This window comes from Aphelocoma coerulescens, chromosome 3 (assembly GCF_041296385.1).
Source record: "Aphelocoma coerulescens isolate FSJ_1873_10779 chromosome 3, UR_Acoe_1.0, whole genome shotgun sequence".
Taxonomy (NCBI): domain Eukaryota; kingdom Metazoa; phylum Chordata; class Aves; order Passeriformes; family Corvidae; genus Aphelocoma; species Aphelocoma coerulescens.
In genome coordinates this window covers 64,665,428-64,692,664 of record NC_091016.1, presented here as the reverse complement: position 1 = coordinate 64,692,664, position 27,237 = coordinate 64,665,428, and the positions used below count along the sequence as shown (strand labels likewise).

The 27,237-nt window shown below is 41.9% G+C and overlaps 1 protein-coding gene and 1 long non-coding RNA gene across 3 annotated transcripts in view; one reads left to right on the top strand and one right to left on the bottom strand.

The window, feature by feature from the left end:
* Window positions 1-5,179: 5,179 nt before the first annotated feature.
* On the bottom strand, window positions 5,180-6,342 carry LOC138108243 (uncharacterized). 2 transcript variants are annotated; one of them, XR_011149916.1, is made up of 3 exons: window positions 6,281-6,342; window positions 5,477-5,582; window positions 5,180-5,378 (listed from the first exon to the last, which is right to left on the bottom strand). It is a non-coding gene; the product is annotated as an uncharacterized lncRNA (long non-coding RNA). The 2 variants fall into 2 exon arrangements; XR_011149915.1 differs by lacking the exon at window positions 6,281-6,342 and adding an exon at window positions 5,953-6,033.
* Window positions 6,343-6,592: 250 nt separating this feature from the next.
* The window catches only part of TIAM2 (TIAM Rac1 associated GEF 2), a 168,201-nt gene continuing 147,556 nt past the window's right edge, over window positions 6,593-27,237 (top strand). The window contains exon 1 of the mRNA XM_069010622.1: window positions 6,593-6,698. The gene's annotated coding sequence lies outside the window, so the exon portion shown is untranslated. The remainder of the gene's footprint in view (window positions 6,699-27,237) is intronic.

Sequence of the window (27,237 nt, the reverse complement as noted above, 5' to 3'; positions counted from 1 at the left end):
TATGAAGAAAGATATGTTCAAGAAACATTGATTATGCATTTAAAAATAATGTTTTAAACACGCTTTGGCAATATTGAGGACTCAAAAGGAAAATTATCTAGAACTTTAGTCATATAACATTGCTTTCTATACAGATAAATACAGATCTGAAATTGCAAGGAAGAAAGCACTTTTACAAAGTTCCTTTAAACATATTTTTGTTTTATGAAGTTAGTGGGGTAAAAAAATACCGTATTTCTGTAGAACAGATCTGTGCCTTCATTCTACCTGCAGTCATGTCTGCTGGTACCAAGAGAGAAAGCAGAGACTACTCTTTTCTTTTTCCTAGCAATAAGGGGCTAATAAATTCATGGGGGAACTGGATTTATACACTGGCAATGTAACAACAGGAATCAATGGAAGGAGACAAAGAAAAGACCAGAATGAGTGCAGAAAGTAAATCCTGACAAGTAAATGAAGTGATGGAAAGCTCAGTCACTTTTAGGAGCTGTCTTGCAGGTTGGCATGTGCTAATACAATAAGGCAAGTGAAGAGTCTGTAAACACCCTGCCCTGGAAGATAAGATATGATGTGACTGTGGTATCTTTTGTACCAGTGATGGTATCAGCACCAAGTGGTTAGGAGAGAGGGGCTGGGTCAGCAGTCCTGGTGGCTCTGCCACTTCTGACTTGAAAAATGATAATGTCCAAACATGATAAAAGCTTGAGAAAGACTTTGATACGGACTCTCACCAGTCATCTCTCAAATGTTTTGAGAATGTGCTTAAACTCTAAGTTTTGGTATCCTAAAGTAAAATTGGTATCTTTAAGTGAAATCAGCATTTTGAATGAGCTGAGAGGCCCAGCTTTGCATTGTACACAAGAAGCTTTTAAGCAGGCCCTTTGGAAACTGTGAAATTGGGGATGACTTTGTCTTTTCCAGAGGTTGTCATTTCCAAACAGGGCAAGCAGTCTTCACCAGAGGATGCAGTCACGTAACAGTCATTTTTGAAAAGATGTTCCTCTTTGGGCTTAAGATGTACATGACAATTCAGCATAAAACTGCATTGGCTTTACAGGCTTCAGACAAGGACTGAGTGGGATTTGTTCTGCCAGAAAAACGCTAGCATCCCAGATCGGCCTTGGAGCGCTGGTTGGTCAAACACTTTGGCCAGGGCATTTTCTGTGCAGACAATGAGTTTTGAGGAGAGAAGGACCTGACAGGCTCAGTGAGCCTCTCCTGCCCGAGGCAGGACACGTGGACTTGGAAGAGTCGTGCAGGGGGGTCCCTGAGAGACTCCACACACGCCTGCAGTGCACTGCTCCCTGATTGCCCTGGCTGGTGCAGTGGCTAAAGGACAGTAAAAAAATATTGTTTGCATGAATTAACAGCAAGGGGTTCTGAAATAATACCAGACTGGTGGTGAGCTGAGCCATGTATGCTGCAGGGTGAGCGCAGGGGAGGAGGGGTTGTGCTTGCTGGAACCGCAAGAGGTTTTAGTCAATTCAGCAGAAATTAGCCCGTGTATTGCTTATTTTAAAGATCACAGTATCATTGCTTTCATTTGCATCATCAAGGCAAAGAAGAGGCTTTGTCTTGCAGTGATATAGTCCTGGGTACCTAGTCACATGAAAAATATTCCCTGAGAATAATGCCATGGCCATGGGCCTTGTCTGTGGTAAGTCTCACGTGGGGGGCATAAACAAGAGGGATTTTGGGAGGTTGCTCATTTTCCCTTCAAGGCCATCAGCTTTCTATTTCCTTCTAGTTTTTCTGCTCTTTTAAAAATTATAAAGCTGAAGAACAGCTACCTCCATTTATGTACATTTTTCAAGAAAGAGACTTTTCATTCTTGACACCCAACATCTTGAATTAAACTGTACTTCATCTGTTTGAACAATACACACATTCTCTTTCAGTAGTCAAGAAAACTACTCGGTGAGTGGGACAATCTACTTTTTTTCTCTCAAATGTCCCAGCTCAAGCTGTTAGAAGATCTGCAGATGTTACTCTCCACTCCTCTCAGCCCTGCAGCTAGGTTACCTCTGGTCCTTTTTCCACATCTGCACTGGAGCTGGTGGGTCCGCAGGGCTTTGGATATGCTTTTTATTGCTTTGCCTTCCTGTTGAGAGCTTCTGCCTGGAAAAGCCCAGTGGCGCTGATGTCAGTAAGACCCGTGCTGGTTTCAGTGCAGGCCTTTAAGATGCTGAGCATGGCTCCAGTGGAACAATGTTCTATGCCCTCATCTGTTTCCCTCTGTACATACTTTTGCCTGTATCAAATATTTAATTTTATCTCTCTGGATTTTTTTATAATTTATCTTTGAATATACATATGTGTATATTTGGATGTATATAGCATATGGAGTCATGAATAAGTTTACATAACTTGTTTTTGATGGGGAAAAATACAAAAGGAGGAAGATTTTACATCAAAAACATGGAAATTATGAAGAAAATTAATACAATCTCCTATTCACACCCATCTGTGTTTTGAAGATGCTCTTATCCGTAGGAATTTTTGCACTGATCTTTCAGCTTTCAACATCTCTTAATATTTTAAAATTGTTTTGAGAGTGAATATATGTTTGGAGCAAATAATCATGAATTAGCATTGTGCAGGATTGGTAAGGATACTTATTCTTTGCAATATTTTTATTAGTGTGGCCAATTTTGTTAAGGCACCAGCATCATCAATAATTTCAATATAATTTTTTAAAGTACATTTGTTAATACATGAAGGGGCCAGCCAGTAGAGGGGGCACAGAAGCCAAAACACTGCTTTGGTGATGTATCAGAGATGGGCATTTTCCCCTACCTGTGTTTGTGTGTGTTGTGCATGTGTGCTCATGCAGAGAATAGAAGAGAAACATTTCATATTCCTTAATTTACCTTTACTAATTTACCCTCAGTGAAAATGTGTTCTCTCTTAATTACACTCTTAGAGACTGTGCTTCATTAAATATGTTGAAAGAAAGTGCATTTGCAGAGGATGTAGAGCATTTGCCATCTGATGGTTTGCATCATGTATATAATTTTTCAATAATAGACCTAGAAATTATCTGTGTGCTTCTTCTGACGAGGAGAGCAGGAGGGCTAGAAGGATCCCAAATACTTAAGGGGTCCTAGGCTCCTGACTGGCAGAACACCATAAGCTGAAATTTAGGGAACAGGCATTTCCATAGTCTGCACCGGTTGTGCTGGGGATGTGGGGTCCCAGGAGCAGCCAGGGTGACAGGCAGAGGCAGACCCAGTGATGCCCAGCTGCTGCAGCCGGATGGAAGATGGACGGCTGCCGGAGAGCAGAGAACAAAAGTAAAGCAGATGCCCAGAAGCCAGACATACAGGGAGGTCAGGAAGGGACAGATAAAGGATTTCAGTACTTAAAAGGGAGAGAGAGAGACACTTGGAGGACAAACAGGAACACCAACCACAGAGAGGAAATCCATGCAAGCACTGAGTCAGTCAGACATGCTGCTCCAGAGTAAACCAAAGGCAGGAGGATGAAAGTGGTTAAGATTGAAGAAATTTCTAATGTAACAGTTCCTTGAGAGGGAAAGCCAAGGAATACAGGGGCAAAAGGGGGAACTTGATATTCTTACACAAATAAGACTTTATTGTGTGCCTTGGGAACCTGGTGTGCATGAGGAACAACCACAGATGGTGTTCACTAAAGCCTACTTAGTGAGGTAGACACGCCAGTTGAAGGCCCATCGGAAGTCCTTCGGTAATCTCACAGGAGAATTAAGCTCTGAACAGCAAACTTTGGGTCCGCATAAGGAATCCAACTGCCTTAAAACACCAGAGTGTTTCCATCCCTGTTTTGATTTTGGCCCATCTCCATCTTTTTTTCCTGCCAAATTCCCATTTACTTCAATAGATGTTTTGCTTGAGTGAGTCATGAGGTAAGGGCTGGACCTGTGACCACAAAACATTGCAATATGCAAGTCTGCAAGGGACGTATTATTTTGTGATGTTTTCAGGAATTTTAATGGTGGCCTTAAGAGTAAATTTACAGTATGTAGCATGTGACAGTGACACCAGCTTTAAATATTCATGACAGCAGATGATAGTTTCTGGTATGACATTTTCTTGTGTCTTTTTTGATAGGCAACTCGTTCATCACTTTGCAAATGTAAAGATTTTAATCTCTGGAGTACACTACAAACTAGATTTACCACTAATATGAATTTACTATAAACATAATCCATTACAGCAAAACAAAGGTGTATGGCTGAGAGGGGCAATAATGCCTCCCTCACCACTTCTGCAGTGCTGCCAATGCCAGATATGAGCATTTTTAATGATATTCAGCTTGTTTTTAAATTCCTGGTTCCAGAAATTATTTGAATATGAGACCATTCAAGCTTCTATTTCTTTTTAAAAGTAAGTAGTTAGCTCTCAGGCCTGTGCAAAATAAATTGGGAACACAATCCTGGTACAATCCTGAAAGTTCGAGAGCTAGCTGTTGAAGAACAAATACTTTTTAAGAGCTTCCATATGACTTTTTGTATGACTTTTTCATATGCCATATTAGCAGTACTGCCATTGATTATTTCCAACAGCTCTCCATGGATTTGTTCTGCTCCATCTCCTCTCAGTGCACAGAGCCAACACCATGGTCACCAGCTGATAGTCTGTCACTAGAGTCCTTATTGAGGGGTGTTGCACAAAGGCAAAGTGATATTCTACTTGCAGTTGTGTAAAGAAGAAAAGCTGTCAGCAGGGGGGGGAGAAGGTGATCTGGAACAGGATAAACACCCCAACCCCCAAGTAAATGTACTGATTATGCAAGAGACCCCTATCCATGGAGACACTGGTTAAAATAGAGCATGGTACAGATGGGTCCCTGCATAACCTTCAGCAGACTCTTTCCACCCTGTGAGTAAAGTCTACTTATTTCTGAGTGATTACCTTAAGAACAATGAAAGAGCCTGGTTTTTGACTGATACTTGACCTGATACCTCTCTTTTTTTCCCCAACACAATAAAAAATGCTTATAATATAATAGTTTTGCAATGTTCCTCTGCTTCCTTCCATCAGTAATGATGAACAGGTATCTTCTCAGTTCTCTAGACAGTGAATCTAGCTTAAATGCTCTCTGCAAGATCAGTAGGAGAAACCATACTTGTGGGAGTTGCCACTCATTTTAATCCTATAACTATTTAATGTTTCATATTTAAAGAGTTTGTAGTCACAGGATAGATTTCTTCATTGTAATGTCATAATCACAATTGGCTAAGCCAGGCTGTGGGGCAGGAGTGCTGTCAGTATCCCTCACTGACAGCACACTTAGGTGTGCTCTGATGGACAGGTAGTGTTTTCTGACAGAAAACAATTGCTGGCTAGAAGAGTCTCTTCTGTCCTGACAGACTACAATTCTGATGACTCCATCTCTCACTACATTACAAAAAAAAAAAAAAAAAAAATAAAAAAAATTGCAGCCAGGAAGCCAGCAGAAAACTTTAACAGTGTATTGTCTAAGCAGCTGAGCCTACCATGAACACATGTCCTCTGCTTCTCAGTTCAGCGTCCTGTAGAGATTCCCTTCCACCCAGTTTTGCTTTTCTGATGCACTCGGTGTCTCTGAAGATAGGGTGTAGCCTGCCAGGGAGGAAACAAAACCTTAAGGCCTGCCTGTGGCACTGCCTAGCTGAGGAACAAAGGACTACCACAATGTTCACCACGTTGCTCTCTATGGCAAAGAACTTTTTTGATCTAGTTTTCTTGGAGGGAAAACAAAAAAAAATTGTCAGGGGAACAACAGGTGACTATCCCAACATCAAGCCCTTCTGCTCATACTCCCAACTGCCCCGCAGAGAGAATGACAGGGTTACCAACATAACAATGGTTAATTATGTAACACACATCAGAGCTGTGCTTGCATGGTGCGATAGTGGTAATAAACACACCAGGAGAATCGAAGGCAGCAGACAATTGCAGGCCGTGTGCCTGCCCCTCTCTGCTCTCATACCTCCGCTGTGCAGAGACAGGGGCCTGTCCCAGCCTTTCTAAATATCTGCAAGAATTGTAATTGTGCTGCTGGAGCCGTTCCCTTTGGAATTCGTTCTGCTGTGTAACCCCTCTTAGAAGAGCTCCCCAGGTGGTTTCTCTTCCATTAAATTCTTGTGTGTGGAAAAACCCAAGAGGTGTGATGCTCCTCCTGGATTTAATTTCTCCTGCTGTTGCATTAAACAGCTAGGTAACTCGCAGTAAGTTTGTAAATAAACGAAGACTAAAAGACAGGAGGGCTTGCTCGGGCAAACAGGGGAGGATGGGGTGGCAACGCCTGGATCCCGCACCCTTCGCTTGCCCTTGCAGGGGCCGGCAGGTACAGGTGAGCACGCCCAGCCCTGCCCGGGGCACCACCGGGGCGGGCACATCCCCCAGCCCGGCAGCCTCGCCGCTGGCCGTGCCGTGCCGCACCGCCGCCTCCGCCGCTCGCACACGACTCGCGCGTACGCCCCGGTACCGGCCCAGCCCGGGCACAGCCCGAGAACCGCGGGGCGGGGTCGCGCCGCGCTCCGGACTGTCGCCCCCGCCCCTGCTGGAGGGAGGGAGAGAGGGAGGCAGAGAGGGGCGGGCGGATGGACGGACGGAGCGGGCGGGGAAACTGTCGCTGTTGCTGCGAGGAGCGAAATAGGAGTAGAAACTTGTCCGCTGGCAGCCGGGCGCGCCGCGGAGACAAAGTCCTCGGGGCTGCTCCGCGCCCGCGGACAGGTAAGGGGGTGGTGGGCAGGGGGCTGACAGCCCCCGGCGGGCGCTCCCACGTGCCCGTCTGTGGTGAGAGCTTGTCCGCCGCTGCGCGTCCCTGCGGCACGGAGCGGGCGGCCGCGGGACGGGGTCGGGGTCGGGGTCTGGGCGCGCCCGGCTCCGCGGGCTCCCGCCGCCCTGTCCGGCCTGCGCGCCCCGGTGCCCCGGGCTGAGCCGCGTCCCCCCCGGCTCCGCGGGGCGCGGCCGCTCCTGCCTCCGGCGCCGCCGAACAAAGAGCCGCGGCCGCGGTCGGGTCCGCGCCCCGCGCAGCGCTGAGGCGCCCGGAGGGAGCGGGGCTGCGGCCGCGGGGGTCCCCGGCTCCCGGCGGGATATCCGCGGCGGTGGCTCTAGACGGGATAACCGGGCTACTCTGGAGCCCCTGCAGGGAGTCCGGCCGCTGCCACATGCTGGTGCTGTGCCCGGCACTTCAGGGGGTGCTCAGGGGAACCTCGCTCCCTCAGTGCCGCGCTGGGCTCAGCAGCTTCCAAAAACGCCCGTCAGGATTTTAGCAAAATGAAAAGGTTTGCTGGCGCGGATCTTGGATAAAGATGATCGCGGGGGGTGAGCTTTCAAAGTAAGAGGTGAAAAGGGAAACAGCGGCGTGAACAATGACAATTTCAAAAGGTCGGGTTTGTGGAAATAGTTTTAAGCCTGGTGCAGATCGTTTGGCGATTTTTGTACCGAGTTCTAATAACATGGAGTAAATTTCGCCTTTTCGTATGTCTGTAGAGTTCTTGTCATTTCCCAAGAGAGCAATGTGTATGAATCTGAGGATATCATGCTGGGTTTTGTACACATCCAGAACTCCCACTGAAATTAATTTAACGTTTTGTTGTAAGTTACTAGTGGGATTAATGGTCATTGTCTTTAATCAGCTTTCAGTAAGGCTATACAAGAAAATCCTCCTGGAACCGTTGGGATCTTTGTATATGCAAAGAATGTGAAAGGAAACCAGTACTTTGTATGACCTTTTTTATTTAACTAAACTTACAATAATGTGCTTCTATGTTTTTGGCATGAGTGAGACTTCCAATCCGGCAAATGGGTTTACTTCTGTGGCTGTTCCCTGTGGGAGGCAGTGGTTGGTCCTGGCCAGGCTTGCTCTCTGTAGTTGGGAAAAATATAGACTTCTTGCTCTGGGTGCTCTGCTGGGGACCCAGTGCACCCTCTCCTTTTTGCCAGTTCATCCAACCCTATGGAAAGCCAGTTCCAGGAGCCAATGTAGCAGAAGCCTAATCCAGCCCCAGAGCTTCTTTTGCAAGATTTCTTTGCATCTTTGCCTTCCCAGAGGAGTGTCTGGGGGAGACGCTGAGCCCCAGTGCTGTGGGGAGAGGGAAGGGAGATGGATGGAGGAAGGGGGGGTGGGAGCACCCTTATTGCTCTAATTTCAGTGTCAGGTAACTGTAGGAGGGCTGAAACTACAGAGTTGGGCTATGATTGTGCTTTGGGTGGTTTAAATTGCTGCAACCTGGGGCTGCCCTGGCAGCCCCTGCCTACCTCTGATTCTTTTCCCCATTCATAACAGCACAAACACGCTGCCCTGTGGTGATCTGGATCTAGGCACTGAGCAAAATACAGGTGTAATTTTAATCTGTATCAGTTCCATGATTTGGTTCATTAGGAGGTAAGAGAGGAGGAAAATGGATGTGGAGAAGGTAGGGTAGCTTTTTTTACTGGGAAAACTTGATACTGCTGCCAAAACTGCTTGTGGAGCTGCAGTGTGACTGTAGGTGCTCCCAGGTGCCTTTTCCCCTCCCTGCGTCCCCCTGGGAGCCTGTCCCGTGACTCTGCATGTAGCCTTGGGAGCCTTCACTCTCTGGGTAAAAATGAGCCTTTGCTAATTAATCCATTAAGTGTAATGGAGTAGTTTGTAACAGAAAAATTAAGCAAGTGCCCAAGTGTTGCATAATTGTTGCTTTGGACAACAATAAACGCTGTAGGTAGAGCAGCACAATGTGCAGGGCTTTATAAAAAGTGTGTGAGTTTGTAAGCACTTACTGGATTTTGCTGCTCTCTGCAGTGTCTGTCTAGCGCTTAATGCACAGAGTGAGCCAGATGTTTTACAATCAGTCATGAAACTTGCATTAGTAAGTGCTTATCACATGGGCTTGTGACAGGAAAGGGTGCTAATCAGCCAGATGCAATAAGATGTATGTGTTTCTCAATCCTGGGGCTGATGGAAAAGTAGAAACTGAATCCCAGTGGAAGAGGGCAGGGTGTTTGCTGCAGCAGAAGATGGGGAATCTGTTCTTTCTGTTCCTGGTTACACCATCTGCACATGTTGCTTATACTGGCTCTGCTGACTATGAGTTGGATCAGATCACTGATCAGGCTGAAAATTAGTGCTCACGATTGGGGAAAAAACCATCAGCATACTAACTGCTGTCCTGTTTCAACACTTGCAATAGTGTCATCTGAAGACAGGAGGTGGCAATTGATGGCCAGAGATGGAGGATGTTGTGAGACCTCCCCTTTGCGTAGCAGTGTAGTTTTAGCTGATGTTGATGGTGCAGTTACTTCTTCCATTCCCATTATTGCAGTCCCTTGAGAAGCTGGCAGAAGATATTCATGTGGTGCTCAGGTCCTGGGCATCCCTCACTGTCTCACGTTAGATCCCTACTGAAAGTATTCTGGCTGTCTGGAATAAATTGCTGCAAGTGCAAGTGTTAATTAGTTGTCAGTTTTTACTTACAGAAGAGAGGAAGTCTACTTTGCCCATGGCCATGGGATTTAAATAGATGATCTTTAAGGTCTCTTCCAACCCAAACTAATCTATGATTCTATGATCCATTTGCCTGCAGTACTTGACGGTATTGATCTATGGGATTTGGATATTCTTCCTCTTGTGTCACAGTACAGCTTATCAAGGAGCTGACTAAGACCTGATTGAAAGACAGGTTTTTGTTTGTTTTTAATAGCAGATGTGCTTCCAAAACCTGCATTTGTTAGCCAGATCTGAGCTCTTCCATGCTCAGCTAATGATGTTACCATCAAGCACTGCTGGAGGCCTCACTGACTTGCCTTCAGTAGGATGTCTGCAGGGGTCATGTGGGTGCCCTGCCCACTGACTGCACAGGTGAGCTCCAGGTGCTGTCTGCTCACATTTGCAGCTACAATTTTACTCCGACCTCACGTTTGATAGTGCCTGGGCACATTGATAAGGATCCTTCATGCTGCTGTGGAACTCCCTTTATGGACTGATAGGTTGCCTTACCGTTTAGAGCCAAAGGTGAGATTCTGATGGTGCCAAAGTGAAGCAATTGCTTCTGAAAATTTAAGAATAGTAATAGTATATTGATAATGGATGGGAGAAGTTCTAACAGTTTCTGTGCATACTCCTAAATTCTCTGTGGGATTTTTTCCCTTTCTGGAAAGTAAATTGCAGTGACACAAAGTAATGCACTGTAAAAGTTTGGACAAATGCAACCAATGAGATTATATAATACAATAGTGGAGGAGTTTATTATGAAGCCTGTTCTTGATTCAAAGAAGAAAGATTTTCCCTGGTGGATTGTGGATAGTTTATAACTTCCTCTCCCATCCCAAAACCGTATGTGTCATATTGTGCAACCACAGAAATATATGCTTGTTCCTCTTCAGCTAATAGTTTGTGAGGACTTTAATGGCAGTTTTAAAGCTTGTAGTTCATTGCTTGGGATAACATAGTTGAAAATAGGGTTTACTGTTGATAGTAATTAAAGTATGAACACTTTTCTGGCTTTGTTTCTCTTTTTTTCTGGACCATGTTAAATGATGGATTGTCTAAATTTGGAAGTGTTTCGTGTTTCTAATGTCTGTAGATGTTGAGACAATAATTTCCTAGGTGATGTCACTGTGTTATTTCTCTCTTTAGAATTGTGTATTTTTTTCTTTATTTTAAACCAAGTTATTTGAAAAAGAGTTATCAAGTAAGAGTAATAAATAGGTTGTGCGTGGTTTTTTTATTGCATCTGGCATTGTATCAAGTATGCTGTGATATACCATTTGCAAAGCAAATAGGTGTTATTGAGAAGCCTTGAAAGTTTTGATCAAGGGGGAAGATGGCAGCAAAGGAAGCAAGTTTGCTTTGCTTTATATGTAATTCTTATCACTTCATTTTTAACTCTTCATTTCTTTCTTGATTTGTTTAGTTTGGCTTTTCTTTCTTCTTTAGTGTAGTGTTTCTTACTCCTAGCATGTGTGCTTATATCCCAAATATAACGGAAGTGTGTTTCTCCACAAGCAACAGTGACATCATCCCAAGGAATGAAGGGTGAGAAAAACACCGGCAGCACGTGATCACCTCATGAGTAAATTGTCTTTTCTGTTGTGGGCACTTGGTCCCTTGCTATGGGGATTGGGTCAGACTGTGCCTGGGCACAGCATCATGGAATAGCACTCTGGCTCATCTTTGCTCGCCCATGAGCTCCTTTTCCCTGAGTGATGCTGTGGCTGGGTCAGAGCACTGTGGGGTTATGCAGTCGCCCACCGCTCATGTGTCTGTCACATCAGTGTTGACGAAGGAGCCAGGGCTGTGACATGCCAGCTTGCCAATTTCTTGAAGAGAGTCTTGATTTTGAAGGTGCCAGGAGGCCCCTTGGCTGCCTTGGTGCCTGGTTGTGCTGTGTCATTTGCTAATGTGGTTTCTTTCTTGCTGGCCTGCATCTTAATGGAGTTCTTCAACCACGCTAACTGATTGTAATAACTTTTGCCTGTCTAGACAGGGCCTTACTGTGTCTGATTAGATCCCAGCCTTGTGGCGTGCATCACTGCCTGTTTCTTATAAATGTGATGAAAAAAAAAAGGTGCACATTAATAGTGCTTAGTCTGTTTTTTTGCTTTGCAGTGTTGGTACAAAATATTTATAGATGTTTACATTTTGCCTGGAGGAAAATAGTTTTAGTCAAATGTCTCTAGGATGCAATTTAGAAGGGAACTTCTTATCTCCAGTAAGGAAAGAGCAGACAAATGTTCTCTTTGAGGATATTAATTGGGGTTCCACTGAAGTCAGTTGCGGAAGTTTGTTGCTCACTGAAGTCAGCAACTTTCTCATATAGGTTAAAAAAAGAATTTCTTGGAATCATTAATAAAAATCAAAAGCAGGAAAACTGGTCTTCCTGCTTGGTTTTAGTTCCTTACTGCTTTTTGAAAGTGTAGTAAGTTAAATTCAACTTTGGTACTCTCAGTATTTAATCACTAAAGAGGAAAAGTTGTAAAAACAGTTTTCTACTGTAATTAAAAAAATATTTTTTAAAATTGGCATCCAGTTTTAGAGAAGCCAATAATTACAAGGAATAGGGTTTGAGGTAAATTTGGGTTGGTAGTAGTCTGCCTTGTCTTTTTTTTTCCATGCCTTCCCCAGAAAAAGAGTGATTCAGATTTTAAAGTCTCTTAATTAAAAAAGAAAAAGTGCCTTGGCAGAAGAAATGAACTTCTGCTTTTGATTCGAAAAGTAAATCAGAAGGTAGTACAAATGTGCATGCTTTTCAGTAGCTCTTATTAGTATTTTAAACTCTGTGTCATGGTAACAACGGCTTCTGTTTTCCTTGTACTGTTAGAATGGATTTAGACTTAGTGAAGAGAGGAAACTTGACAAAAGAAGTTAGCAGACCGTTCTGGTGTCTCACAGGATTGGGAAGTAAGACTACGTTGTTTTGGAGCTGGGACAAGCAGTCGCAGCTTGGTTTGTGTGCTGTGCCTGCCCAGAGGAAATTCCTACTTTATAGTGAGAGAGTGGCCAGGGACTAGAGCATATTATTCTAATTAAATAATTTAAATTCCATCGCTGTCATTTGAAAGGCTCTGTGCATCTTCTGAGTTATAGATGGCTTCTGCAGGGACACCATGAAGAGTTTGTGTACTTATATGCCAAAATGTCATCTTCAATTGATGCTGTAAAGTTTAAATTGCTGATTTATTTTGATATTAGTCACTTGAAAATGCTCTTAAAAACCTGTGTCTCTTCAGAGGTAGGAGGCATGTTCATATGCGTTAACCATATGCTGAATGAGTTTCCTTTGTGAAGCACCACAATGTTATTAAAATAGCTTTTAGAAGGAAACATTTAATGCAGCCCTGTAAAAATAGGACATTCACTTCTCTTTCTAGTCCAAGAAACTAGCCTACTGTGGAAAGACTGAGTCCAGGATCTGGAACTGAGGTTGGTGTAGCCATGCTCCCACTGCAGAGTGTTCCTTTAGGTCAGATGGTACAAATTTTATCTTGGCTGTCCATAGATGTGATCTGCCCATAGATACAGAGAGATCACATTTAAACATGGTATTGGTACCAATAATTAGTGGTTTTTTGTGATTTCTAATAGAACTATATCACCATTTTAGTATGAGATATTTGTCAGAGTTAATGCTCTATAATTAACTTGTGTGATCATTGTATATAGGACAGCAGAAAGAAGAGAAACTTGAACCACTAAGATCCTTTTGTTTGGAATACAAAGCTTGTTAAGCAATTACCAACTTTCAGGCTTTACCAACTGACTGCAAGGCACCTTGTTTGAAAAAAGAAACTGTTAAAATAATTATTTTTTTTTCTGGTGGTTTTAAACCAACAGGAATGTTTTATTTGAACTAAAATACTTAGTATATATACCACTTTATCAGTTCTCCAGGGGCAAATATTTGCTTAAAGATGTTCAAGTTTTCAGATAAGTAACTGGCTAAAGCCAGAAACTGATGGTGAAACAGTTATGGGGCTGCTTTTTTTTGAGATTCATTTTCACTGACAAATAGTGATTGTGGTGTAGCTATTTACCTGTGTAACCGTGATCCCCATTTGGCATACTGTACCTATAAAATGCTTCCTGTATGGAAAAACGTTAAATGGTCCTAAGTGCTATTGTAGTCTCTTGTTATCACAAAGCACAAATAGCAGCTGAAAAGCTAAGTCATCATAAATAATTATAAAGGTTTTTTTAAGATAATATAAATATTCATGCTGATGTTTTTGTGACCTCATGATCACGGTCTTGTTATGAATCTTTGTCCCTTCCCTTCATGTTTTTTTTAGTGATAGCATTGATTTTGTTACTGACAGTAAAAAAGCTTTGCTTTAACTAGGTGGATTGGACTCATGTAGCTCCAAATGAGGGGACAATTTTTAAGTTGTATCACAATCTAATAGTGAACAACAGTAAAGGGAAATATCTGCAGAACATTCACAATACTCTCCCACCCATTTCTTTATAGAATGCCAATAATGCTTTAGACTATGGATAAAAGAAGATGCTGCTAGTAGTCAGCTTAATCTAGAAATATTCCCTAAGGGTAATACAGATTGCAATGGGTAGTAGGGATTGAACAGGACTTTAGTGTGTCATACCATGGCTGTGATTTTTATTTTTTGTAATGACTCTCTGGGCTTCTGGTTTTCTCTGCATTTGTTAGTTACTTGTCTCAAGCCTGGTCAAGGTCAGCACAACCAAGATTAGTAGGATTTGTCCTATGACTGGCAAAGTGATAAAACTATTGTTTTTGAATTTGCAATTGAGTTGACATTTTAGGGACATAAAACGATGTGAGCTTTGATTCTCGACAATTGCTATGTAGGCTACTGATGTGTGTTGACACTCTCTTCTTGTAGAGCAGATTTGTTGTAGTTGGCATATTATTGCTGATAGTTCTCGAGTTCCTTGCAGTAGTCCCGTCCTCCCATTGCTCTTGTTATGAACAACTGGTTCCTAGGCTGGCAGCAGGGAGGGAAATTGTGGGGTAGTGGGCACTTAACTCTTACATCAGCTGCTTGGAAGTGTGCAACAGATATCGGCAAGGCCTGATTAACAGCTACAATTGCACCACTGGGAAGTATCTACATTCACAGAGGAGTCTTGCAGTCTGCTCAGAGTTGCCTTGATTATTTTACTAGGTATTGTGGACACTTGAACCCTGGTAAAAATATTGTCTATCTGATTACTTCTCCAGAGTCAATCCCTTAATAGCCATTGCATATATTTAAATGCCGTGTGTCTTCCTGAGGACCAGATCAGATGAGGTTTGAATTCAGATGATGAAATCTGTGTCTTTTTTTCTTTCTTCTTTTTTCCTCTGGTCCAAACAGAAGTAGGAAAAGGAGAGCTGTGCTGCTTTTTCCATTACTGAGAGAGAGACTTCACCAGAGCACCTGTCCGAAATAGTTGGTCCATATTGATTGCTTTTAAAATTCTTATTTGGGGATGTCCTTTCATCAGTGGTGGAAACTTTTACCTGTTTAGCTACCCTTTATTATTATGAACAAAATGATGTTGCTTTTGTTGCCTGTGGTATTGACGTAAGGCTAAAACAGCAGTGAAATGCTGCAAGGAATATAGAACAAAATAGGATCAGTGCTCATGTACTGCTTTGTTTGCTGAGGCATAGAGCTCAGGTATCACTTCTGTGCAGAGTGTTTGTTTCTTCAGTAATGGAAGGGGGGCTTTCTACCTTTCTAAGGTGACAAAGTCAGTTTCATTTTGTAAAGTAGTAGAAGGCCCTGAGAAGAAATTTACCAGATATATATGTTGTTGTTTACTCTTCCTATGGAGAAATGCAGCAGTATTATCATCAGTACTACCTAATGAAGAGAGAGACAAATTTGAGTGTTATAGTACTGTAACTGATGCCCAACAATTAATGATAGCATCCTTGAAGTAATTATTTCCTAAGTGTTTTGCTTTTTCATAATACTACCAAAACTGGGTCTTTGAGAAATGTTTTCCTTCTCCTTTTTTCTCTGTTGGGAGATACTTTCTAGACATCATCTTTCTCCCCTCTATTTCTTTTGGATCCTGACAGCTTCTACATTTGGTCATGGAAAAGACATTTCCCATAGTAGAGAACTACATTAGAAAAACAAATCACTGAACAGTTGCGGTTCTCTTGTTTGACAGTTTATGGAGCAAATGCTGGCTATGCACCATTTAGCATTCTCCAAGACAAAGTACCCACACAGTGCTGCCAATTTCATTAGAGAGCTAAACCAGCTACTTTTAAAATTTGGTGCTGTTTACATAGGAATTTCAGTTTTACTACCTTACCCATCAAAAGGTTATTGTCTGCACACAGAGAGTCACTGTTTTTAGCAAATCTGCCTATAAATCTAAGTAACCAGTAATTAAATGGAAGTCTGAATACCAGGCAAGGAATAAAACTAAGGGTCTCCCTGTGGATTATGAAGTTATGATTAGCATGGGCGGGTTTTAAGCACCAATCAGCCAAAAAAATATATTGTAATTCATCATGAGGACTTACCTTTCCAAAACCCCAAAGTTAAATTTCAACAAAAGGCAAGAGATTACTCAAGGAAGAAAATGGTCACCATGAAGTGATGATTTCTTTTTCCTCTCAAAGAAAGGTAGCTGGAATTGGTGCTGCTTTTCCAGTTCATTATACAAATGGGAATAAAAGCTGGGTGCCTGGGGATGGCGCTGAGAAAAGTGTGTCCAATAGCTTTGTTGTTTTCTCAGTTCCACGCTGGTCCTCCACGTCTGTCTGCTTTCTCCCTTTGCTCCCATTTCCATGGCCCAAGATCCACAACAGGACCTCAGCAGGTTAAGCAGGGTCCAGAGTTCACATACTAGACGCATGAATTATATGTCCACAGTGTATCAATCTCTGCCAGAATCTGTCTGCAGCCAAGACATAATGTATAGCAACACTTTTTTAATGAGGAACATGCATCTGTTACACGTTTAGCAGAGGATATTTCTGGAGCAGTGTTAAGAAAATATGCTTTGGTTTTACAGCCCCATACCCCTCTGTCTGTAGAGATGTCATTTTTGAGTCAAAGACCAGACATAAGGGCTTTCAAAGGCTGTATGTCTTAAAACTGGATAGAAGCCTGGCAGCTCTACCCACTGTAAACAACGTGTAAGTCTCATCATTCCCTTTTCTGCTCCACCACCCAACCCAGTAAGATGCTCTTCGAAGAGTTGAGGAAGCATTCCAAAGAAAAACTTGAATAAAAAAATTTTGGTTTGTTTAAGAAGCGTTGTGCAAATGTGTAAACAGAAAAACAGAAAAAGCTGTTGTAAAACAGTGTAATTCAAAGCTAAAACCAAGTGTATTGGTTTAGTTAGACTCTCATTGCAACTCTTTTCATCAGCTTCAGGTGAAAAACATTATGTCCATATCAAAATATTGACACTTGAGTCAAAAACTGGCCTAAAATGCTGCTTGTTGGGTGGGTAATGCAGATAATGGGTATGAATAGTCCCAAGATTGAAGTCAAGGCTTGAAGACAAAGCTGTGAGTGTGGTGGCATTTCCTTCTCCATGCTGTGGTGAAGACAGCTAGGAATGATCTCTGCCTATGGTTTGTTCCAGCACGAAGCACTGTGAGCATTGCCAGCTGTGCCGAGCCTGAGGTAAGGGCACAGAGATGTCCCTGCGGCTCAGCAGAGTTTATTAGTTTGGCCCAGAGCCATGCAAAGTGTTCAAAAGATTTTTGGTTATCTCCAAGCGTGGGCAGGGATTTCTTGTGTCTGTTCAGAACAAGTTTGAACCTGCTGGTGTTATAACCTATAGATAGATCCTGTGGATCTGTGTCTTTGATGAAAGGAAACTGGCATGGTTTAGTATCCTGCCTCTCTTGAAGTGTCTTTGAGCTTGTTAATGATTTTTTTTTTTTTTAACTTTGGAAAACTTGCCTCACTGTATAGAAAAATTAAAAGAGGAGGAAGCAATTACAGAATCACAGAATCCTTAAGGTTGGAGAAGACCTCCAAGATGGAGTCCAACCTTTGAACATCACCTTGTCAAGACCATAGCACTAAGTGCTGTGTCCAGTGATTTCTTGAAAACCTCTGGAGATGGTGACTCCACCACCTCCCTGGGCAGTCCATTCCAATGCTCAACCTCCCTTTCAGTGAAAAAATTCTTCCTCATGTCAAACCTCAGTCTCTTCTGGTGCCACTTTAAGTTATGTCCTCTTGTCCTGTTGCTGTTCCTTGGTAGAAGGGGCCAAATATCACCTGGATACACCCTCCTTTCAGGCAGTTGTAGAGAGCAGTAAAGTCTCCCCGGGCCTCCTTTTCTCCAGACTAAACAACCCCAGCTCCTTCAACTGCTCCTCATAGGACTTGTGCTCCAGACCCTTCACCACATTGTTGCCCTTCCCTGGGCACAATCCAGCACCTCAATATTCTTGTTGAATTGGGAAAACTGAACACAGCACTCGAGGTGCAGCCTCACCAGTGCTGAGTACAGGGGGACAATCACTGCCCTGGTCCTGCTGGTCACACTACTGCTGATCCAAGCCAGGATGCCACTGGCCTTGGCCACCTGGGCACATGCTGGCTCATGGTCAGGTGGCTGGTCAGCCAGCACCCCCTGGTCCTTTTCTGCTGGGCTGCTTTCCATCCAGTTCCCAAGCTGGTGGCCAGCTAAGTCAAAAGTATAAAAAAAACTTCACTGTTTCACCTTCTTCATCAAGCCTTTTTTTCTGAGCCCTGTACTTGTAGATTCTGCAGTCTTCAGTATAAAGCTTACTGGAAGCAGCGTTTCCTTGTGGGAAGGTTAGCAGAGGTGAAAATTTTGAAATGATGCAATCACTCCCTTCCCCATGCGTAACGAAGGGCTCCTTTGTTTTCCCTGCTACCTTGGTCTGGCTTGGAAAGAGCATTTGGAGAAAGATAGATAAAATGGGATAAGCAATTTCATGTCTAGCCATTTTGTGCTTCAGGCTCTGTCTGCTTCAGCTGTGCTTGGACAGCATGCTGCAGGTTCCTCTGGGAACAGTTGCCAGATGACCTGGAGAGGAAGAGATGCCAAGATCTCCTTAGCTGTACAGTGGAAAGTTGCATTGAGGGAATGGTAACTTAGAGCAAGTTACAGACAGAGGTGTCATCCTCATCAGGAGCACTAGTCAAAGGCACTTGAAGCCAGGAATTAAATGATGTAGAATTCATAGTACTCAGGATTTCCATGGCTCTGTCAGTTAAACAGCTGCAGAAAAGAACCCTAACAGAGTGATGGCATTGAAGGTTTTCCCATGAGGCATTCTACTTGGATGACTTGCATGACTTGCATAAAGCAGCCATCTCCATGGTGTCAGGAAGAAAGAGTTTTACTTGACTTAGTTACCTAGGTCCTTGGTTTGACAGTGTATCTCTGGTTAGGCAGTAGAAGGCATGTGCTGTACATGGAGAACAGGAGGGAAGTTGTGTTATTCCTGTCCATAAGAGGTGTTGAGAGTGAATGTCCCTTTTACTCTTGTTCGCAGTTTGTGTATGACTTTTACAGATCACTTCTTTGTGTATTTCCCCATGGTGTCTCAGCCCCCAGCTCTATGACTGTTCTCAGTTTGCATCTGGGTGGTGGGGAACTGTTGGCTCCACAATAAGCATCAGAAAAAAATAGGATAAACCACTTCAGACTGACAAAGGTTTGTTTTAAAATGGGGGGACCTCCTCACCCAAACCTCCAAAACATGTCATTTAAATTTGTTTTCAGAAGATGAGCAAGGGAGCAGCGATTAAGTGCAGTTCCTGCTGTCTTCTTGTCTCACCCATACACTGAGAGGAGTAGGATGTATGGAGAGCTTGTGTCAACAGTACTAGTCACTGCCATGTGGTCTTGGGGAGTAGAAAGAATCTTGGGCTAAAACTAAGCCATTTATGTGGGCTGCTGGTGAGCCCATGTGAGGAATGGGCTCTTCTCTAGCAACAAAATAAGTCAAAGAGTGTGCAGGATGTTGCTTCCAAATACCTTACAGTATTTTGCTCTACTAAATATTTTAAGGCTTTTACGCTTTGTCCTGTGTTAGCATAAAAATAAGTACAGGGCTATCAGACTTTCCCCACAGGACAAAAATTCCATTTTCCAACCACCTCTAATTATTTCCATTCTGCTGTCTGGAAAGGATCTGGAGACAATTTAGGAAGCCAATTTAAAATTGACTTGAGAAAAAATCATTTACCCTCCTGAGCCTCCTTAGATGTGCAGCCAGTGCCATGTGATCAATAGGAAATCTCATGCTCAATGATTTTGATGCTCACAGAAGGACCTTGAGACCATGAAATTCAGCCTGAGTCCTGTTTACTTGTATGTGTTTTTAGTAGCCATGGTGGACCGAACTGCCCGCTTGTTGAAGAGCTTCATGGTGGTGGGGGAAGTGGCAAAGGGCTATTAAAAATGGACAAAGGGTGGCTGTGCTCTTGGAAATACCTTCTCATGAGGTGCATGGCAAGCCATTCCGTGCTTCCTTCGGGGAGGAGCTTGGGTGACCTTGCAGCATCTGGGCCCAGCAGTGATGTCTCCAGGCTGCAGTGAGGCAGGCTCCAGCCTCCTGTGCTCCTGAGGGTGCCTGTGGGCAGCATCTGTAGCTCCAGCAGCAGAGGGAAGGAGGCACCAGGAAAAGTGTGTGTGCATGTCTGGTACCAAAGTACCGCTCCTCCCAGAGCTTTGTCTGATCCTTGCTCTGTGGATAAGTCCAGATTTTTCTTCAGCTTTTCTTGCATACCAGGTCTACATACATCATCCTGAATGTCTCTTTAATCCTGTTAGGGTTGTGTTCAGCTGGGGTTTGGATTTGTCACTAATGAGTGCTTGAGGTTAGTAATTTTCAATTACACTTTTCTAGCTCTCAATTAAGAAGGTGGTTGACATTTTATATGGAGAATTTAAAAAACTCTTATTTTTCATTTAGACTGCCTGCAAATTATAAAATCAGGACTCATGGGTGTACAGAATTAACATTCTTAAGAAATATTGTAAAAAGTGTTCTTCATGGTTAACATTTAGAATTTTATTTTAAGATTTTTTTATGTGCTTTATGCTATGCTGGCAAATTGAAAAAATATTGGATCCTTATATGGAGAACCAGCAATTTCCCACAGCCCTGCTTTTACAGTGTTGAACGCATTTCATTTTGTGTGTGATTTTCCGCATTTGCCAACTGACTACATCATACAGTTTTTTTGGCATATTCTTTCTGTCTTATGACCATCAGCAGATATTTTGAGTAGCATATTATAAAGCCACAGATCCTTTTTGATGCCTTGTATTTTGCCTGTTGCCACTGGGAATGGAAAAGATTTTATTAATTTTGTGGCATCAGATGAGGCTTCAGCAGAGTCTCTGTGCCTGACCCGAGCACCCAGTGCTGGTTGCCCTCCCTGTTGGCAATGGAGGGACGTGCCTGATGGTCTCCAGTGTGTTCTTTAAAAGTTGCACAAGGTTGTTCTGCAGAGGTAAGAGGAAAATGATTGATACTTGCAAACGGTTCAAGATGCTCTGCAAATCCTTCAGGATGATCTAGGTGTCAAAGAGATGGAGTTGAATTTGAGGCATGCTGCTGAAGTTGAGAATAACTGGAGGAAGGAGAAGATGGGACCAGGCAGAGGTCTGGCAGCAGTGATTGTAGGGACATAGAATATTCTTGCACAGCAAACTAGCATTTTAGGGAAACATAGACTGAGCACCAGAAATTGAATTACAGAAATCAGGGAGGGTGTAACACTGCTGGGTGCTGCAGTTGTTGTAGGGCTCCATGTGGATTGTTGCCTTCAGGTCTGGGCATTGCAGAAGTAGGAAGGAAGTATAGTGTATGTAAACTATCAGGCACTTCTCAGCAGTCTGAAAATTTGTGGTGTTTAGGACGTGTTTATTTTGGGCAGAGTTTGTAAGAGAGTAACAAATGATTACACACTGAAGGCTGGTTCAGGTGGACTAAAATAAGATGTGAGCGTAGGATAGCTTAACTTAATGGGCATGGAGAGAGGGCTCACATGCTAATCATCCCTGAAAGCTGTAACTCTTATGAATATACTCTTATTCATATAACTCTTACTTAAGACACTGTGAGGGATTATGAATGGTAAAAATTGAAAGTAGTAAGCTTAGTAGGAAGTGTAATCTGAATAAAACATCATCTTTACAGTCAGATCTCGTAAGTAGTAGAACATTTCTTCAGGGAAGGGATGGGAGCTCTGTCCCTGGAGTTTAAATTTAGGCTAGGCAGAAGATCAGAATATGCATTGCTGGGAGGCAACGCTTCACTGGCAGGATCAGGATAGGCTTCAGTATTTGGCCATCAACAATGTTATTATTGGGAAATGTTTCCTGGAATGACACATGGGGAGGTTGGTACCATAAAACAGTTTAGTTTTTGTTGGTATATTTCTAAAGGTGAAAATATCTGTGATGAATTGTCACTGTCAAATCTCTGAGCCAACATTTTTATTAGAGAACATGTCCTGCAAGATGTCCATGTGCACAGGTATCTCTGTAGGAGAGGGTGTCACCCAAGGCCAATACTGATAAATCATTCACTAAACCCTGTATTGTAAATGGGTGTGTATTCAAAGCTAAGAACAGGTGAAAAGGGTGGATTTTATTGCTGCTTTCAAGTTTGCCTTTAGTCAATTACATTTGTTCTCTTGAGCTTTATGAACATTAAATCCCAGACATAAAGGAGGGGAGATATTCCAATCACTGAATTCAGACTGAGATGATTCTTAATCAGTGGCTACTTCTTACTTGTATAAAACTAGTGTAGAAATTAAGGCTTCCAGATTGCCAGCTATGAAGAGTAACAAATGGGGCTAAATCATCAAAAAAAGTGTCCAGGTTATTTAAAATACTTACCTTTACTACTAGTTTTTCCCCACCACAAAATCATAATAAAAGATTTTTCCAGGGTCTGAGCTGTGCTTGACCAATAAGCCCATTTAAACATTTTCTTTTACAACAATTTACTTCAGTTTGGAACAGTGCTTTATTTTCTCTGGCCCACATGGTGATGTTGTTTTTATTTCTTGCAGCATTTTGCATTTCAGTGGGACTTGTGTGTTATAGGGAAGACACTCTCCCAAATAAAACTTGTTTGGTAAATACTTCGGGCAGCTATGTGGAGTTAACTCATTTTGGATCTCAGGATGAGAGCTTGACATTAACTTTTTGTTCACTTGTATTCTCTATATCCTCTTGAAATAGGAAGTTCTTATTGTGCAGTTATCTTCCTCAGACAAAGACCTTTTCATGGGGAACTTTTATGTTTTGTTGTTGGCTTTTTTCTTTCATCCTTATGAATTTCTTCGTAGAATTATTGTAGTTGAGGTTGTTTGTAGAAACTGAATCTATAATACATTGTTTGCCATATTGTGCTTAGTATTATGGTACAGACTATTGTTCATAATTACTCATTATTGGTTTAAATTTTTTCCATTCATTATTGGCATGTTATAATAATTATGCATATTATTTTATTTATTCTTGTATGTATTATTGAGGTACACACTTTTTTGAGTATATATGTATATGTATAGTTTTGCAGAGAAAAGATAGGAATGATTAAATGGTGTTTTCAAAAGTTCATAGGAAGTTTATGGAGAAGCCATGTCTGTAAAGATATACTAAAGTTCTCTCTACTATGTCTTATCCTGGTTCCTGCCATGCTTTCTGAACTGGTTTTGGATAAGGAGCCATAATCTCAGAAGCTTTAAGCGCTAAACCTGAAAAGCTCCCAAGTTCGTGGTTTAGCCATGTGAGGTCTTTGCTATCACATAGATAATAGACATTCCCTTTTGCATTCCCTGAATGCAAAGCAAGTCAACTAGAAGTATGCTTGTACTAAGCCACATCAGAGTTATCCTCTGAATTAAGGCTTTATAATAGGTCCTTTAAAACTAAATTTGTACAAAAAGGTCTAAACTTTTTGTTGTTAGTTCAGATATAATTTGACAGCTCTAGTTTCATCACGATTAAATTTACAGTTTTATTTCATCTGAATGAATTGGAGTGTGGTTAATTTGTATGCAACTTTATATACCACTAAAATCTTCCATATGGAATTTAGATTAGATAAGTTTCCAGGAAATGAGAGTCTTAGATGTGAATGACTGTAAACATGCTTTAAAGGGTCATTCTGGTAAGAATTAAATAATGTTTAGAGTTAATTCTCCTGATTTTTTTTTTCTGTTACAGAACACAGTAAACAGTTTAATTCAAGTTCTAAATTCAGATGCATATCATTATTATAATTTGCTGACTCAGTTTTTCATGGGCTATGCTACTTTACATGGTAATGCAATAGATGATGATATGCAAAAAAAGTCAGCAAAACAGAATCTCTGACTAACAGAAGCCTACATTTTTGATAGCAGTTAATTGGTCTATGGTGCCTTCTTAGCACATCGTGTTACGTTTTCTTGCCTTGGGGGTATTACAAGATGGCTGAATATGGATAAACTAGGAAGACTGGCAAGCTGAGGCTATCATCTGATTTTTCTGAAATTTCTGTGGCTAAATTAGTCAAACTTTCCCGTGTCTTCTTGTTAAAGATCAAGAAAATAGTGAGCTCCTTTTCCTACTGTTCCTGCCCACGTTTGATATGTATATGTGCAGTGTGTGTGGAAACTTCCCCTCTGTGCCTCTCATACAAGTCACTGACTTCTAGAGTTCAACTCCTCCAGACTAGTTAATGAACTTCGGGGGTTTTGTTTTTTTTTTAATAGCTTAATTATATTAATCCTTTTTTTTTCCCCTCTCACCATTTCCAACAAGATTTTAGGATGTTTTTTTGTCCCCTGATAATCCCATTAGTTTTGAATGGTTTTCAAAAGACCTCCAGGATCTTGTTCTGAATTTCCTGTCTTTTTTGCCCTATTGGTCATTGGTACATCATTCCTGAGGAAAAAACCCATCCAGAGGGTTCATCGGGAAGTTTGTCAGACCATTAAAATAACTAATAATGTGTAAAAAAACAGTGAAGGGGGGTGTGGGAGGGGTTGGGATGTGGGACTAACTACAAAACAAAGCAAATTTCAGTACCAGGACTGATACATCTTTTGCAGATGTTCCAACTTGCTTTTAGGGAAGGGATCATATAAAGTAGCTTTCCTCTGGGCTTACATTCTGATGTAGAGCTCATCAAAATCAATGGAGGTCTTTTCATCAGTCTCTTAATGAGTGATGCCTGCAATCTTCTTGCAGTGCACAACTAGGTACATGCTTGTGTTTCTGTTGCTATTACGTAGGGATTGTGGGACAATCAGAGCCGAGATAAAAGTTCTTAGCAGTAGTAGCAGCGGTCCTGTGCCGATATCCTGGTGCTTCCACCACTCATCAGCCTGGGGACTTGCAGAAGGACTGTGAGTGGTGGTTGTGTGAGGCTGCTGGGCTTCACCCAGCCCTCAACCCCTTCTCGCCCTCCCCTGGCTGCTTTCCTGGCCTGCCATCAGCAGCATTATTAGTCAGGGGCTGGAAGGCACAAGTTGACTGGGGAATGGTAAAGTATAAAGGGAATTCAGGAATCGAATGGGGGTGGAACCTCTCACATTCATATTAATTTATGCACTGCTATGATATGAATACCAAGTGTTTAAAAGGAATTAAATAGTTAAGTTCAAAATTCTTTATGTGCCGAGCAGGGTCTAGATGGTTTATAGCTGCAAGTAAGCAAAAGGTTTACTTACAAAATTGATTTATATGTTCATTTATGTTCTTGAATATTAAGAACAGGGAGGGAATTAGCAGTGTTGCATGAGCTACACTAGCACATTTTTCACCTTATATGGAGAATTGCCTGTCGCTTATCAAGCAGGGTTAGATTTGCTGTTATTGTCACATTCCTTAAAGTTGGAAGAAATCTTGTTTCTCTGACTGAAGATTCAACTCATAAGCTTATGGTTTTGTTGTTTGAATACTGTTTTTTCATCCAGAAATTGTTGGGATGGGCAGCGCTTCTTGAGAAAAATAGCAGCGTGCACATTTTCACTGCTGTGTTGTGGAGTTCATTCCTCAGCTCGGGTGGAGAAACTTAGATGCTTGCAAGGGAAAATATGTTTCTCTTTGGAGTCATCTGGAGTTCCTCCTGGCTGGCTCCTCTGGTCCTGAAGAACACAACAGGAGGAAAGGTCCTGGTAAATGAAGGGAAAGACCTGCAAATTGTGTACATGTGGTATTTAAGGGGGTAGACCTCAGTTTTGCTTTTTCTTTATCCCTTCTAGAGTGGCTGGTGTTTGAAAAAGCCTTTTCTTGGAGTTGTTGAAAGGGTAGTGACTGACAGCTGTTGTCTGTGAAGTCATTAACTTGCTGGCAATTGGAGTGTGAGATGGAATAAGTGGAAAATATGGAAGTGCAGACAAATTGCTTGTGTAGTCACTGATATCCCAGATTATAGAAGCCTGATAAAAGACTGAATACTTGAAAGATTAAGAAGGTGACAATTATAAAATTTCCTTTTATGATAATGTGCCATTGACGATTACATTCACTGAAATACTTGCATTTGGAAAGTGGGAGATCAGGTCTGTCTTAGTGTAAATCCTTCAAATTAAGGGACTGCTTTTTATTTGAAATATTTCTGGGGTTGTGGCATTCAGCAGGGCAGTAAATCTCACCTACTGCTGCTTCTTGGGTTTTTTGGGTACCTAGACTATTATAAGTTTTTTGAGCATATGCTCTGCCACTCTTGTGACTTGAGTTTGTGTTGTGATTGCAGAGATTTTTCTGTGGTACTGCTTGGGAAATAAAATACTTCAAAAGGTAGTGATTAGGTGCAGTGGTTAGAAAACCTGGCTTAAAATTGCTGTTGCTGATTTCACTTTCATGCAGATCCAGAAGAGTTAACTGGAAAATGATACTCAGTTTTTTCTTGCTCCATAAAGGCAGTGTTGGCTGTATTTTTTTGAATAATAAGACGTAAGGAAGAATTCATGAGCCTAGTAACATTTGAAGCCAACAGAAACAAAAGGGTAGTTTATATGGCTAAATACTTTGAAAAACCAACATTTGAAAGAGTGAGCCAAATGGTTGCATTGAAGTATCCATGCAAATTTGAGAGGGTAGAGCAAAAGATACGGATTTTTATTTTGCATTTCCCTGTTTGTGGTTTTACCATTCTTCCCCTTTTATGGCTCACCAGAATAGAACCAGATTTCTTATCATGTGTGGATATAAAAGAACTTAAACTACATATATTTATTTTTAGGACTCCACCCTTGGGCTTTGGATTTTGTGAACAGCTATTTCAGTAAATTTACATCTATATGGGGAAACTGGCAAATTGAATACTGTGCAAATCCATATTTTAAAAAAAGCAACTGCTATTACAGAAGGTAAATGATATCATAAGAAAGCCAAGTAAAAAAGATGGCATTTTTTTTGCTGCTAAAGGAATGATCAATGCTTCCTGCTGGCTTTTGCACCCCACAATTGGAGGCTCTGGTGTGCAAATGGTTTAAATAATGCTGGGGTTTGTGTCTGGTTGGCGCTGTATAATGCTGGGGCTGAGGTGACTTAAATATACAGAGTGTGGGCCAGTCTCGAAGCCCTTTCTCAGGCAGAACACCCACTGAAATCACATTTAAGTGTCGTCAGTGAAAGCTTTGCCAAACAAATCATTATGGATTTGACCCCAAAGTTATTACTACTAAATTTCATATGTAAGCCTTTCATTAGAGTGTTTTTTAAGAATGGAGTACTTGAATGAATCCTGGAATTCATTATAACTTTAAGTTTTTAACAGGGTCTCAGCCTCCTAAACTACATTTTCCTTACTAAAACCAGTTTCTTCCTTTTTGTTTCTTTCTCCTT